At 44.7% G+C, this 16,742-nt stretch overlaps 1 long non-coding RNA gene across 1 annotated transcript; it reads left to right on the top strand.

Moving 5' to 3' along the window:
• Nucleotides 1-2,011: 2,011 nt before the first annotated feature.
• Nucleotides 2,012-3,503, top strand: LOC143442961 (uncharacterized). Its single transcript, XR_013111586.1, has 2 exons — nucleotides 2,012-2,228; nucleotides 3,146-3,503. It is a non-coding gene; the product is annotated as an uncharacterized LOC143442961 (long non-coding RNA).
• Nucleotides 3,504-16,742: the final 13,239 nt, after the last annotated feature.

Genomic DNA, 16,742 nt, shown 5'->3' with positions numbered 1-16,742 from the left:
GAACAGGCCTTATAGAGCTTGTCTCAGAACTCCGGGGGCTGAGGGTGGAAGGTAGAGTTCAAAGCCAGCCAATCAGTCTAGGAGAGAAAACCAAACACCACCACCACAGAAACAACAGACAAACAAAAACCAAACAGCATTCCTTCAACACAAAAAAAAAAAAATCATTATGCTAATTCTAGAACCTGGAAAGTAGAGGCTGGAGGATCAGGAGTTCAAGGCCATTCTCAGCTATATCTGAAATTTGAGACTAGTCTGAACTACATGAGATCCTGTTTCAAAAAAAAAAAAAAAAAAAAAAAAAGGTAACAAACTACATTTTGCATTATATGTATTCTACCATGACTTAAACATTTTTTGAGAAGAAAGTTTGATTTTATTCCTAGAAACTTTAAAATGTAAGATGCTACTAGTTTCAGTAAATTGAAGATTTCTGAACATCATAAAGTAAAATAGTTTTTATTTATTTACTAGTCGTTTGGAGGCAGGGTCTCATTGTATATCCCTGACTGGACTTGAATTTGCAGCAATCCCCCTGCCTCTACCTCTAGAAAGCTGGAATTTAAGGGCATTTACTATAACACCCAGAAAGATGGTTTTCTTTTTAAAAATTTGCTTAGTATGTGTGTATGTGTGCGTGTGCATGTATGATCATGTGTGTGCATGTGCATGCACACATGTGCTTGCTAGCCTATGAGCTTCTGGATGAAACTCTTATCTCTGCCTTCCATCTCACACTACACGTAGCTTTTATTTATGTGGGTTCCTGAGATCAAACTCAGGCCGTTAGACTTGGTGGGAAGCATCCTTTCCCACTGAGGCATTTCACTGACCACACAGAACAACCTACATGGCTGCCCCAAATATGGCAGAGAGTGCCACAGCGTCTGCTAGTTGTCTGGAGGGCCGGAGGGGCTGATGGGCAAGTGAAAGGACCAATTTGGTTGGGTGTGAGGCTTTGAAGTAGTGAAGGATAAGTGTCCATTTTTTACATGTGCCGATTACACTAGACACCTAACACTACCCTCACCAGTCCTTCCATCGCTGCCTCTGGCTGGAAGAACCCAGAGAGTCCCAGTTTCATGTCAGTCCTGACCCGTCCATGCTCGGCCAGTCTTGTGAGGTAAATCCCGAGGCTCTCCATACAGCGCATTCCTGGTAGGGAGACAGGTTTCAGTTGGGAGATATGGTGGCTCTGTCCCAGGCAGGGAGGCAGTTTTCCTTCTTTCTACCTTGCTTAAATCAGCCACATTGTTTATCTCAGACTGACCCTCTGCATGAGCTAAGTGTCATCCATGACCTATAGCTGAAGATTTAAATAAATACATTAATAAATTAATAAATAAATATGCACATTAGAAAGATTTATGGGCTGGCAAAGTTCCTTAATTTCCAGTACCCATGTTGAGTGACTCACAACTACCTGTAACTCCAGCTCCAAGAGATTCAATGCCTCTGGTCTTCATGAAGACTCATGTACACATACCTACGCGTTGACACACATGCATACACATAATTAAAGATTAAAAATGCCACAAAATGGCTCCAGTTATTGGATGGGTGTGAGAAAACCATTTTGGGAACCCTTGTATTTGCAGTAAGAACCAGTGGCCACTAGATGGCTCTGCAGCTCTTTGTGGTACCTTTGCCAACCGCCTTGGCTCAATGATTCCCAGGGCCAAACCACAAATGAGAAGGGAGGAAATGCCGAGCAATGTAGGACACTTAAAACAAAACAAAGCAATCCTCCCCCCACAAAACAAAAACAAACAAACACAAACAAAACTGAAGGCACTGAATTGCAAAGGCAATCCTACACCCAGACACCCTGTCCTATGCCCCCTGAGTGGCCATAGATGTGACACTCATTTCTCAGCAAACATCTTGCTTGGCATAATTGATCTTAGACACACACCCTCTCCACACCCCACTTTCTGTTTGTTTCCAAACTTTATGAACCATGTCCTCTCAAAGTCTGAGATCAATGAGGTTAAGCTTTCCACTGATACCTGTATTTTCTCCCAAGTGAACAGAAAGAGGAAATGGGCACCTCTCTCAAAAGCAGGAGGACTCTGCCACCTGGCCATGCTGGTTGGGAAACAGCCACAAGGCTGATAGGCACGGCAGCCTGCCCTCGTGAGCTGTGGGGAAGAGAGATACTGAAGTCTGAATGGGGAAGTCCAGGGACAGTAGGTTTTGAACAATAGCCATAATGGAGCCAAGGACAGGTAAGCAATGGGGTTCAAGGACCAAGAATATTTAGTAAGCTACCACTGCCAAGACCTTGAGTCAGTTATCACAAACTCCAGAGAGCATCAGAAAAAGAGCCTGGCCCAGCATCTTACCTCCACCAGGCGGCCCAGGAGTTAAAGCCTGTGGGGGTGCAGTGGGGGTGAGGGGCTGAGGGTTGGGAAGATTGGAGAGGGGGTGTTATGGAGTGAGGGGAGATGACTCCTCTGTGCTCATTTCCCCTGTTTTCTCCCTCTGGTTGCTCTGAGCCCTAAAATTACACCAAGTTTTTCACAATGGGAGACAGGCATGCAAAACAGTTCAGTAGGCATGCAATTTGATTATTTTAATTCTAGGCTTCCATTTTCAAACTGTATTTTTTAAAAAAGAAACACATACCTATAATTTGTTTTATTCATCAAGGTAATTTCCCAAGCTTATAACAAAACCGAGATTTTTGTGCTAGGGCGACAGAGCACACTCATGGTCTAGGCTCAGTCTGTGGCACTGAACAGGAGCTAGGCTCAGTCTGTAGCACTGAACAAGAGCCTGGGCTCAGTCTGTAGCACTGAACAAGAGCTAGGCTCAGTCTGTAGCACTGAACAAGAGCCTGGGCTCAGTCTGTAGCACTGGACAAGAGCCTGGGCTCAGTCTGTAGCACTGAACAAGAGCTAGGCTCAGTCTGTAGCACTGAACAAGAGCCTGGGCTCAGTCTGTAGCACTGAACAAGAGCCTGGGCTCAGTCTGTAGCACTGAACAAGAGCTAGGCTCAGTCTGTGGCACTGAACAAGAGCCTGGGCTCAGTCTGTAGCACTGAACAAGAGCTAGGCTCAGTCTGTAGCACTGAACAAGAGCTAGGCTCAGTCTGTAGCACTGAACAAGCAAACCCAGCTTGCCTGTTCTTCCCTTCCCTCAGGCTTTACATAAAACAAAGTAAACAACAACAACTAAACAACCTGTGTATGAGTGTTTTGCCTGCATGTATGTGTGTCCATCACATTTGTGTCTCATGCCCATGGAGGTTGGAAGATGGGCATTGGAACCCCTGGATCTGGAGTTAACAACCAGTGGTGATTCACCGTGTGGATGATGGAAACCAAACCGGAGTCCTCTGCAAGAGCAGCCTGAGCTCTGGACTGGTGAGCCATCTCTCCAGTCCCATCCCTCCGCTCAGTCTTATTCCATAAACGAAACTTCCTTGCTGTTACTTTATGTATTTAAATGAGTATATGCTGTAAAATAATAAACTGCTATCCATTCACTACAGAAGCTTACACTTGTTTTTATCTGTCTATCTGTCTATCTATCTATCTATCCATCCATCTCATTCCATGACCCTAGCTGAACTAAAATTTGTGGTAATCCCCCTGTCTCAACCCCTTGAGTGTTAGGATTTTTGATTGGGTTCCAGTTTTAAACCAATTCCATTGCCTTTCATTCTCCTAATGCATTTTGCATCACAAGTGTTTATTATATTTATTAATGACTGTGAGTGTGTGTGTGTGTGTGTGCGCGCCACAGAACATTTGTGGTGGCCAGAGGACAACTTTTGAGAGCTGGTTCTCTCCTTCCATCGTGTGTCTTGAGGATTGAACTTGAGTTGCCAGGCTTGGCAGCAAGCACCTCTGGCTCGTATGCCACCACCTTAAGGAAGCCAGTTCTGCATGTGCCCTGTGGGTCCCTGGTGTCACTGGCATAATGTGCAGCATATGGCCAAAATTTCATTCTAGAACTTTCTGTTTTTCATATGATCAGTAACTTCCCCCCCCCCCCACCTTGTTTAGCCTCACCTGGCCTGAGTTTATTATGCAGGCCAGGCTGGCCTCAAACTCATAAGAGATCCATCTGCCTCTGTTGAGTGTTGGGATTAAAGTCATGTGACCCCACACCTGACTCCACTGCTAGTTGGTTTTTTTGTTTTGTTTTTCTGAGACAGGGTTTCTCTGTGTAGCTCTGGCTGTCCTGGAACTCACTCTGTAGACCAGGCTGGCCTCAAACTCAGAAATCCGCCTGCCTCTGCCTCCCAGATGCTGGGATCAAAAGCGTGCGCCATCACTGCCTGGGTCACTGCTAGTTTTTACACAGTGTTTCTGAGGATCCTTTTTTTTGTTTGTTTGTTTTGTTTTTTGTTTTTGTTTGGTTTGGTTTTTTCGAGACAGGGTTTCTCTGTGTAGTCCTGGCTGTCCTGGAACTCACTCTGTAGACCAGGCTGGCCTTGAACTCAGAAATCTGCCTGCCCCTGCCTCCCAAGTGCTGGGATTAAAGGCGTGTGCCACCACCACCCAGCCGAGGATCCTTTTTGTTGTCTCTGTGTGTTGAACCCAGATTCTCATGAGTGCTAGGCATATGCTCTCCCACCCGGGCACACGCCCAGCAAGTATGGCTGTTTGTATCTTTAATTACTGTTTGTATAATTATAGTCCCCCTTCTCCAACCTACACTGCCTATTCTCTAGAATAATTTTTTCTGGATCTTATACCTCTGTCCCGCATCATTTTTATTTTTAAAATGTTTATTTAGGGCCTGAAGAGATGGCTCAAGTGGTTAAGAACAATCTGCTCTTGCAGGGGCCCAGGGTTTGATTCACAGCACCTGTATGGCAGCTCACAACCATCTGTAACTCCAGTTCTGGGGCACCTGACATCCTCTTCTGGCCTCCAAAGGTGCCAGGCATGCACATGGTGCACAGAGACAGATGCAGGCAAAACACTTATACACATAAATATTTACTTTAAAAAAGATTTACTTTATATGTATGTTTTACCTATATATGTATGTCTGAGGAGGTATAAGACAGTGTCAGGTTTTCTGGACTGGAGTTAGACAGTTGTGAGCCTCCATGTGGGTGCTTGCAATCAAACACAGGTCCTCTGCAAGGGTAGCCAGGTCTCTTAACTAACCGCTGAGCCATTGTTTCATCCTGAAACATACATTGAAAAAACAACTTTATAGCTGGGCGGCGGTGGTGGCACACACCTTTAATCCCAGCACTTGGGAGGCAGAGACAGGCAGATTTCTGAGTTCGAGGCCAGCCTGGTCTACAGAGTGAGTTCCAGGACAGCCAGGACTACACACAGAGAAACTCTGTCTAGAACTCCCACCCCCAAAAACCCTTTGTTTAAATATAATCAACACACTATCCAATTAGTCCATTTACAGTGTTGTTTTATGATTCTTTTGTAAGCTCACAAAGTTTGAAACTACTCACACAATTGATGCTTTCAGAACATTTTAGCCATCCTCAGAGGAACCTCCATACTGTTAGCCATTACACCCACACCCAGACTCAGTAACAGCCAACCCCTGTCTCTATGGATTAGCTTCTTATGGATTTCTCATAAAAGTACATTTATAATACATGGGTCTCTTCAGTGGCCTCTTTCCCTTGCCTGGAGTTTTCTTTCCACTCCCACTGAGAATTGAACCAGGATCATTTATATCACAACATGTATCAGTATTACCTACCTAATTTTTACACTAATTTTTTTTTTTTTTTTTTTTTTTAAGCAAAGTCTCATTTATCCCAGGCTGGCCTCAGAGTCCCCATGCAACCAAGGATGACCCTAAATCTTCTGGTCCTCTCTTTACTATTTCCCCTTCCCTGGGTTTACAGGCATGCACCACTGTACCCAGTTTGTGTGTTGCTGGGGATCAAGCCTAGAGTCTTCATTTATATTAGGCAAGCAGTCCACCAACTGGCCTACCTCTCCAGCCCAAAAATTTTAAAAATATTAAAAGCCTGAATAACATAAAATTACCTTATCATGACCATGAAAACAGTTTTATTACATTTATTATTTGTTTATTTCTTTATTGAAGTGTGTGTGTGTGTGTGCACTTGTGTGCCACAGTATGTGTGTGAAGGTCAGAGGATAACTTGTAAGAGTCTGTTCTCTCCTTTACTGTGTGTATAGCAGGACTGTCTGGATACACCAGTGGTTAAATAATGACACAGAGATTTATTAATATTTATCGTAGTTTAGGCCTTTAGCTGAGCAGACTCTCAGCTAGCTCAATCTAAATGAACGTAACTATTCTAGCCTACCATGTGACTAGTTCTCTATGCTCCCGTTCACATCAGAACACCTCTGTGTCCCGCTCGTGAATTTCCCCTTCTAATTTCTTCTCCCAGAGACCCTTTCTCTGCCAGGAAGTTCCGCCCTCTACTTCCTGTCTAGCTATTGTCCATCAGATCTTTACTAAAGCCAATCAGCAAGTGAGGAAGGCGAATGTTTACAGAATAGAAAATCCAGTGATGGGCCACAGCTCTACACTGGTACAGAATTAACAATGGAACGTACAGAGACACACCTTCACACAGTGCAGACCAACACATGTGGGTCCTGGGAATCAAACTCAGGCTGTCTGCTTGGCAGCCGACACTGTACGAAGTGAACCTCTGTAAGAGTGGCCATCAGTCAAGTGCGTTCCTGTTGTGCAGATGATTAACTGTGTCTTTCTATTATGTAAAGTGGAAACTCTACGTACCACACCAAACCCTTTCTCTCTTTTGCACAGCATGAAAACCATCCTTATTTAGTGTGTGAACTTTCTTGTGTGGGGGGCGGGACATGTTCATTTTTTTTGCACAAATATGGAGACAAGTTATTGACATCTAGTGTCTTCCTCAATTGTCTCCTTTATTTTTGAGACAGGGTCTCTCACTGAACCTGACACTTACTAATTTGGTTGGGCCGCTGGCCAGCAAGCCCCAGAAATCCAGGTGTGTCTATCACCCCAGTGCTGAGATAACCCCGTGACCAGCTTTTTGCATGGATGCTGGGATCCAAACTCAGGTCCCCATTTTTGCTTGGGAAGTACTTTACCAGACTGAGTCACCTCCCTATCTCCCATATTGACTTTTAGTTTTTTCAAGATTTACTTTCGTGTGTGTGTGTGTGTGTGTGTGTGTGTGTTAGATCCTCTGGAGCTGGAGTTTCAGAACTGAATGTCTCTGGAAAGGCACTCTAGCCCCATTGTTTGATTTTTTTTTGTTTCTAAGTCTGATGAACTCCATGTAAGTGGAATGAGACAGCATTTGGTTTTTTTTTTTTTTTTTTTTTTTTTTTTTTTTGTGGTTTACATTGTTCTACTGAGGATTATGGCCTCAAGCTTCATCCTTGTGGTAATAATGACAGAGCATCGGGAAAACATGTTTTTTTAGAGAGTCTCATATATTTCAAGAAGGTCCCCAAATGATATGTAACGAAGGATGACCTTGAACTTCTGATTCTCTTTCTACAGGCAAGCAGTACCACACACTTGGTTTATGTAGTGCCAGGGGCCAAAACCAGGGCGCTGTACACGCTGGGCAAGCACCTACCAAATGAGCTACATCCCCCCATGCCTGAATTCCTTTCTTTTTGAAGGCTGAATACTTTCCCACTGTATGTATATGTCACATTTTCTTTGTTTTTCTGTCAACAGACACAAGTTGTTTCCACTTTCTGACTACTGTGAGTAATGTAGCCTTGAACACGATTGTACAAATATACCCAACCTCTGGTTTAAAATTCATTGCAGAGGCCCTGGGGAGATGGCTTAGTCAGTAGGGCACTTGCCACAGAAACATCAGGACCTGCATTTGGATCCCCAGAACCTATGTAAGATGCCAGGCAGGGCAACATGTGTTAATTCCCAGATAGGGCTTGCCAGCTGGCCAGCCTAGCTGAATATATATGTGAGGCGAATAAGAAACCCTGTATCAGAAAACAAGACAGAGAGTAATTGAAGAATAAACTATTTGGCCTCCACACATATGTACACACACACACACACATATGCACACACGAGAGAGAGAGAGAGAGAGACAGACACAGAGACAGAGGCAAATAGATACACAGAGACAGACAGATACACAGAGACAGACAGATACAAACAGAGAGATATGAGAGATACACACAGACAAAAAGATCTACAGAGCTCCCAGGGTCTAAACCACCAGTCTGGGAGCACATAAAGGAGGGATCCATGGCTCCAGCTGTATATGTAGGGGAGGATGGCCTTGTTGGGCATAGGTGGGAGAGGAGGTCCTTGGTCCTGTGAAGGCTGGATGCCCCAGTGTGGGGAAATTTGAGGGTAGGGAGGTGGGTGGGGACACATCCTCATAGAAGCATGCAGAGGGGGGATGGGATAGAGGGTTTCTAGGTATGTGTGGGGGAAATGGGGAAAGGGAATACCATCTGAAATGTAAATAAAATATCCAATAAAAAAGATGAAAAAAAAAATAAACAGAGACGTACGTATCAGTGTGGTGTTTTGTACAGACATGGTTCTATGCACTGTGGTATGGAGATTCTATGTTTTGAGGGTAGCCCAAAGCAGATGGACTATTTTAAGGTCCCAGAACAGGCACAGAGGTCGATTTATCTACATTCCCATCCCCACCCTCCCTCGACATACTCATTGCTGGTCTTTTCTTGATAGGAACCCCAATGTTATCATGAGGTATACCTCTTTGTGTTTGTTTTGGTTTTAGACGGGGCCTACTTAGCAAGACTAGCCTCAAACTCATGATTCTCCTCCTTCAGTGCTGGGATTACAGGCATGGCCACCATACTTAAATTATCTTTGTGCTTTTGGTCTACAGTGTTCTAATAACTACGGAAAAGAGATGCTTTTTTTTCTTTTTATTTTTTAAATCAGAATTTTTTATTCATCTTTTTTATCTATATGAGTACACTGTAGCTGTCTTCAGACACACCAGAAGAGGGCATCGGATCCCATTACAGATGGTTGGGAGCCACCATGTGGTTGCTGGGAATTGAACTCAGGACCTCTGGAAGAGCAGTCAGTGCTCTTAACTGCTGAGCCATCTCTCCAGCCTGCTTTCTCTTTCTCTTTCTCTTTCTTTCTTTCTTTCTTTCTTTCTTTCTTTCTTTCTTTCTTTCTTTCTTTCTTTCTTTCCTTTCTTTTTCCTTTGGCCAACTATGCATCTTAAAAATTATAGAAGTGATGGGGCTGGAGAGATGGCTCAGCAGTAAAGAATGCTGACTGCTCTTCTAAAGGTCCTAAGTTCAAATCTCAGCAATCACAACCATCTGGGATCCAATGCCTTCTTCTGGTGTGTCTGAAGACAGTGACAGTGTACTCACATATATAAAATAAGTAAATCTTAAAATTTAGAGGGGCTGGAGAAATGGCTCAGTGGCTAAGAGTCTGGGTTTGAATCCCAGCACCCACATGGTGTCTCATACCATTTGTAAACTCCACTACCAAGGGATCTGATGCCCTCTTCTGACTTCTACAGGCACCAAATGCATGTGGTGCCCAGTTATACATACAGGCTGAAGAGTCACACACATAAGATAAATCTAAATTTAAAAAAAGTGTGTGTGTGTGCATGTGAGTATGGGTGCCTGTCAAGTCAGAAGAGCACTGAATCTCCTGGAGCTGGAGTTGCGATTACACAGTGTGGGTGCTGTGAACGGAACTCTGGTCCTCTGGAAGAGAGAGTCTCGGGCTCCTAACTGCTGAGCCAGCTCTCCAGCATCACTTAGAGTCTTGTCAATTTGAAGTGGGCTGTTCATGTTACTGAATTGTAATGTATGATCTAAATGTACACACCTCAGATACAGAACTTGTTTTCTCTGACTTTGTCCAACTCTTTTTTTGTTTTCTTTCTTTCTTTCTTTCTTTCTTTCTTTCTTTCTTTCTTTCTTTTTATTTTTTGAGACAGAGTTTCTCTGTGTATCCCTGGCTGTCCTGGAACTCACTCTGTAGACCAGGCTAGCTTCAAATGCAGAGATCTGCCTGCCTCTGCCTCCCAAGTGCCCCAGTCAAAGGTGTTCCACACCTCACTGCTCTTGTTTTAAATCGTTTTTTAATCTCTAAAAATCTCCCAATATTTCCTCAATTTCTTCTGCTATAATCCTTATTATCAAAACCTCTGTTTAAGGTTTGTTCCTTTCATAGTAGCCTGCTTTGCAATGTATTGTCTGTCTCTTGAAAGAACTCTATATTTTGGTATGTCATTATTGTTGTGGTGTTGTCACATGCTCCTAGATAACCTGCTTATTTATTTGTTTGTTTTGTTTTGAGACTGTAGGGGGTGGGGTTCTGAGGTCCTGTTCCACAACTGGTTCTTGATCTATCAGTAAAGAAGCCATGGGCCAATTGCTGGGCAGAAGGGACAGGTGTGACTTCTGGGTCCTGGAGGCAAATGGAGAGATGCAAGGAGAGGAGGTGAGAGTTTTCAGTGCTTCTGAGGGAGAAAAGTTGACCAGCCATGTAAGATTTCGTTCAGAGTGGCCATACGGGCTGTTCCTACAGGTGGGTGGTTGGGGTTGTCTAGCAGGGACTAGAGGTATTTTCGGGCAGGTGGAGAGGGGAGGAGCTTAGAGTATTGATAAGGACATGCTTTTCCAGGCCAAAGATAGTAGTGCCCAGCAGTTATGTCAAAAGCAAGTTGAGGGGCTGGAGAAATGGCTCAGTGGTTAAGAGCACTGGCTACTCTTCCAGAGGTCCTGAGTTCAATTCCCAGCAACCACATGATGGCTCACAACCATCTGTAATGGAATCTGATGTCCTCTTCTCGTGTGTCTGAAGACAGCTACAGTGTACTCACATACATAAAATAAATCCCCCCCCTAAAAAAAAGCAAGTTGAAATTGAACAACTACTGAATGTGTGTGTCTTTTATCCGTGGATTCAAGGGAAGCTGGGTGGGGATAGCCAGAGTTATACAAAGAAACCCTGTCTTGAAAAACAAACAAAAAAGAAATATCGCATAGTACCTTATAAATAAGCTTAAATTTTCCATTGAGAATAAGCAAATTAATTCAGTATACTATGAAAATATGTGGGTAGGGCAGAAGCAGAAAAGCTTTCAGTACATCCAAATTTTATGTGTCAATTTTAAAAAGACTTTTGTCTTGTTTTTTTAAGAATGAGTCTGGATGTATAGTCCTGAGTGGCTTGGAAATCACCATAAAGACCAGGCTGGCCTTGAATCATGGCAAGCCTTGTGCCTCTCAGGTGCTGGGATTGGAAGTGTAAGCCACCATGCCTGATTTAAAAGTGTACTTCTTCCATTTATGTGTGTTCATGTGTATAAATACAGGTGTGTACATGCCACAGCATGTATGTATGCATGTAGGTATGATGGTCAGTAGACAACTGTAGGGGGCTGGAGAAATGGCTTACAGGTTGAGAGCACTGGCTGCTCTTCAGGAGGACCCAGGTTCAATTCTCAACCCTTCTCAGCACCCACATGTAACCCGAGTCTTGGAAGATCCGATGCCCTCTCTGGCTTCCTTGGTCACAGCAGCACACGGAACAAAGACATACATTCAGACAAAACATTCATATATATAAAATAAAAATAAATAAAATCCCCCCCAAACCCACAAAAACTTAGGTATCTTCCTCATTTTTCCATCTTGTTTGACCCAGGATCTCTGAGCCAGCTGGCCCACAAGTGACTCAGGACTCTTCAAACTTGAACTACTACATCTGACTTTATGTGGTGGTGTAGAGATTTGAACTTGGGTCTTCAGGTTTATGAGGCAAGTGCTTTACCATGGGGAACCATCTCCTGAGCTCTTAATGTTTTTGGAGACCAGGAGATGGTGGCAAATGCCTTTACTCTGAGCACTTGAGGGATAGAGGCAGGGCTGCTGGGAGCGTGAGACCAGCTACAGCTATACAGCAAGGTCCTGTCTCAGAAACAAAAAAAGTAAAATAAGTCAATAAACAGCTGTACATGAAATAATATTAATAATCATAAATAACAACAGATGACGAGTCCAGGAAACTTTATCAAATCAAATGTTGCCTTTTCCTAGGATGTTTACTTGTTTGTGTGTTTACTGCAGGCTACCCTGGGGCTGGAGAGGACTCAGCAGTTAGAGCACTTGTGCTTCTGCAGAAGACCTGAATCCCCAGCACCCACATGGGACGGTTCACCAGTGCTTATAACAGCCTCAGGAGATCGGTGCCTCTGGTCTCTGAGGGCACCCACACTTGTGTGAACATACTTACACACAGATAGATACACATACATGCACACAAATACAAGAAACCTTTTTTTGTTTGTTTGTTTTTTGAGACAGGGTTTCTCTGTATAGCCCTGGCTGTCCTGGAACTCACTCTGTAGACCAGGCTGGCCTCGAACTCAGAATTCCGCCTGTCTCTGCCTCCCAAGTGCTGGGATTAAAGGCGTGCGCCACCACCGCCCGGCTACAAGAAACCCTTAAAAACAAACAAACAAAAAAACAAACAAAAAAACAAAAAAAACCCCAGGCTATCATGGAGCTCAGGCTGGCCTTGAATTTACTATGTAGCTTGAACTTCTGACTCCCCCTGGTCTCCTGCCCAGGCTGGCCTTGAACTCACACCAAAGCAATTCTCCCATCTTAGCCTCCCAAGTACCTGAAACAACAGGTGAGCGCCTCTGAATTTCTTATTATTTATTTATTTATTTATTTATTTATTTATTTATTTATTTATGTGTTGGTGTGTGTCTCGGGTACTTTTCTATTGCTGTGAAGAGACATCTCCACCAAGCCAGCTTTGAGAAAAACACATTTAAGTTGTGGCTCATGGTTTTAGAAAGAAAGCTATAACTATCCTGGGGGTGGGCGGGGCATGGCTGCAGGCAGTCGGGCATGGCTCTGATGCCGATGCTGTAGCTGAGAGCTTATAACTTGATCCACACACATGGAATGCGAGACACCAGGATCCTTCAAAGGTATGAGCTATGGGGCTGTGCTCACTGAGGTCACCACGGTGCAATACATAGCAATAGAACCTTCAGATCTTCAGTTATTTGTTGCTCTGAAATCACTGTCTAAAGGACAGTGTCTAATGTCCTCAGGACATGGTTGCCACCCCAGGAACTCCTTGTTCATTGTTCCTCTTCCCAGTGACCTCAGATTGTTCTCCGTGTGGAGAGGCATAGCAGGTTCTCAGCTGCAGGTGCAGAGACTCACAGACTGTGCTCTCTGACAGCTGCCTTTTCCCTGTAAGGTCACGTTTGCTTTGTGGTTGAGCTGAAATCCACGTGGTAGGAAGGTAGTCATTAGCTGGGTGTGGCTATTCACACACACCTGTGTGCACAGTGGAAGCAGAGGCCTGAGAAGCTTTAGTTCAAGGCTGTAGTGTGGGCTACAGGGTGAGATCTTACCTATGGGGATACAAACCACCACCCCCTCCCCACGCCTCACCCCCGAACAAACGAACAACCCCACCATTTGAAAGTGTGCAGTTAATGCATTTAGCTCACAGTGATGGTTAGTCAGTGCCTTTGTCTAGCTTGAAAATGTCCACACACCTTTGCTAGGAAAGATTTTTACAGGAGGCTTGGACTGGACACTTGCATCAGGCCTAGCAGGCTCAACTAGTGCAGATTCTGTCCATAGTAGTTGCCTCTTACTGGCTGCAGGAGGTTAGGCAGCTAAATAGCTAATAAAGCTATAAACAAGTAACTAGTTGGGTAATAATCAACTGGACAGCTGGTAGCCGGCTCATTATCCCTCCCTCCCTCTCTCCCTCCTTCCTTTGCAGTCCTGGGGATGGAACCCTCCCCTCTCCCCCCTCCCCAATTCAGAGAACAGGTTAGTGAACTCTCTCCCACTGAGCCACACCCTCAGCTTCTGTCGCTTCCATTTTTTCCCTATAAACGCTGCCGGATTGGGCTGTGGGCCACACTTTTCAGAACCTGCTTGGATTCCAGGAACTGCCCAGTTCATTTTGCTTCATTTTGTGCTTTGCTCAGAAAAACTCTACTGAAGTTAACTGGTGTAAACAATTTCCCCTTTGGCACTCCCACGGGAGATGCCCTACCTGTTGACCAGGCCTCCCCCTCCCCCTGCCCAGCACCTGGCATGCCCAACCCCGCTTTCAGCCTGCCCTTTCCTTCTATGGCTCACTGGGTTTTTACTATCTGATAAAGTCTACACGAGAAGAGAAGAAACATTTAGGGTTTCAGGACTCCCAGGGACAAGACTGAGAAAACAAAACAAAAAACCCCACAACTCTGAAATCAAGGAAAACTCAGCCAGGGTATCCAGCCCAGAAGAAACCATTAGTAAAGTCAACTACAGACGCTGCTCTTCATCCTGGATGCAGGGCTCCTCCTGGCCCCAGGCTTGAATGCTGCCCCTGGTGCTATCGACAGTGTTTATTTTCTTATCAACCAAGTAAAAGTCAGAGGCCAGGTTGAAAGAGAAAAATCCCCACAGCTGGCATTGACACAAAGACTAAAGTAAATGTTAACATCCTGGAAACGGGCAGGAGTTTTGAATGCAGGAAAGGCCAGGGCTAATGTGGCCGTCTGTTAAACAGCACCTCCATGGAACTTATTTAAGCACTCATAAAGGACGTGACGTCATCTCAGTTTTAGATTTTTGGTCTTGTATTGTTTTAGGAGCTAGGGTCTCATATAGGGTCAGAGCTGGTGTCTGACTCATTGTGTAGCAGAAGATGACTTTGAACTTGTGATTCTTTTGATTCCACTTTCCAAGTCCCCAGAAGGTGTTGGTCATCACGTCGGATTTCGCTTAGTGCTGGAGACTGAACCTAGGGCTTTGTGTAGGCCAGTCAAGCATTCTACCACCGAGCCCTGCTCAGCTCAGCCCTCCTCATGCTGCGACCCTTTAATACACTTCCTCATGTTGTGGTGACTCCCAGCTGTAAAATTGTTTTCATTGCTACTTTATAACTGTAATTTTGCTACTGAATCATGAGGTAAATATCTTATATGCAGGGTATCTGGTCTGCGACGCCCACAGGGGTCCAGACCACAGGTTGAAACTGCTCTAGCCCCAGCTCCTATCATATCTAAAAGGAAGAAAGGAAAAATAAAAGAAGGAAAATTTTTGGGTCTGGGAAGATAGTTCAGTTGAAACTTGAATTCAGTGTACAGAACTCATGTCTGGCACTGTGCTGAGAACTGAGAAAATAATCACTGAGCTTCTCAAGAGGACCACACACACTTTATATGTAACTGGTTAATCCCCAGTTTCTCCTGAAACTACCATGATGCCACTTCATGTGTGTGTGTGATGTATATATGTCTGGGTGTGTCCATGTGTGTGGTGTATGCTTTTATGTGCATATATGGAGGGCAAAGGTCAAGCACAACTGTATTCTACCATTCTCCATGTTGTATTCTTGAGACAAGGTTTCTCACTGAATCTGGCAGCATTTCTGCTAGACTGGCTCACTACTGAGCTCCTGACCTCAGTCTGTCTGCACTCTCTCAGCACTTGGGGTTACAGACATGTACAGCCACATCCAGCTTTTATTTGGGTGCTAGGAATTCAAATACAGGTTCTTATGCTTACAAAGCAAACTCTTTACCCACAGAACTATTTCCCCAGCCCACAATGACAATTTTTAAAAATATTTGCTATGTGCATGCAGTACCATAAGAGACCAGAAGAGGGCGTCAGATTCCCCAGGAGCTGAAGTTATACATAGTGAGAGCCGCCTTGTTGGAGCTGGGAATTGAACCTGGGTCCTCTGAAAAAGTGGACAGTGCTCTTAACCACTGAGCCATCTCTTCAGCTTCAAAATGTCAATCTTTAAAATTATATTTGTATTGCTTTGAGGAACATGTGTAAAGCATGTGTGTGGAGGTCAGAGGGCTCATTCCGGGCCTCAGTTCTCTCCTTCTACCCTGTGGGTTTGGGAATTGAATTCAGGCCGTGAGGCTTGGCAGATGTACCTGCTGAGCCATCTCACCGGCCCACAATGGCATCATATGTTTTTTCGCATCATTTTAGAAATGCTTCTTCAACATATACTTTTTTCCTTGGGCTGGGGAGATGACTCAGCATTCAGGCATGAAGACTTGAATTTGAATCTCACAACCTACATAAAGATGGATACACTAGCTCTGGACTGTGGCCCCAGTGCGGCCGTGTGGAGATGGAATGGTGGGCAGAGGTAAAGGTTACCTAGCCTGACCTGAGTTAAAGATCCTGTTTCAAACAATGTGGAGGGGGAGGACCGACACCCAAAGTTGTCTTCTGACCATTACACATGGGTGCTTGTACACACACACACACACACACACACACGCATGCTCGCATGGGAGAGTGTTTTAAAAAGAAAAGATGCTGTTTCGCTCGCCCTGTCCGAGTCACACTGGGTTGAAGGTGCTGCCACCATGCCGCTATTACAATCTTTAGGACCTAGAAGAAAATTGCTTGGCCTTCTCCTGAACCCCTGTGTGTAGGGGAGGTCTGATCATGGGTCTCAAGGGTCCCTCCATGTCTTCCCTCTGTGCTTCGGCCACTCGGTGTGGGGGAACAAGTGAACCCTGAGAAGGGGGGGGGAGAGATAAAGGGAACCAGAGTTGACTCACTGCCTGCCGACAGAGATCCAGGATCAGAGCCAGTGGGACAGATTCCTAGACCGGCTGAGAAGAATTCTAGGGAACTGGCTTAGGTAACTTCTCACAGAGCCAGAGTCTGAAGAGGGCAGGGTAGCTCAGTGGACTCTGAGTGGATGTCAGCACCGCAACCTCCTGCCCCTCCCCCTCTTCCCCATCTTCTCCCACTCCTCCT

Source organism: Arvicanthis niloticus, chromosome 7, assembly GCF_011762505.2.
Source record: "Arvicanthis niloticus isolate mArvNil1 chromosome 7, mArvNil1.pat.X, whole genome shotgun sequence".
Lineage (NCBI taxonomy): Eukaryota > Metazoa > Chordata > Mammalia > Rodentia > Muridae > Arvicanthis > Arvicanthis niloticus.
Note: the sequence above shows the minus strand (reverse complement) of the source record. Positions and strands in the feature narration are given on the sequence as shown.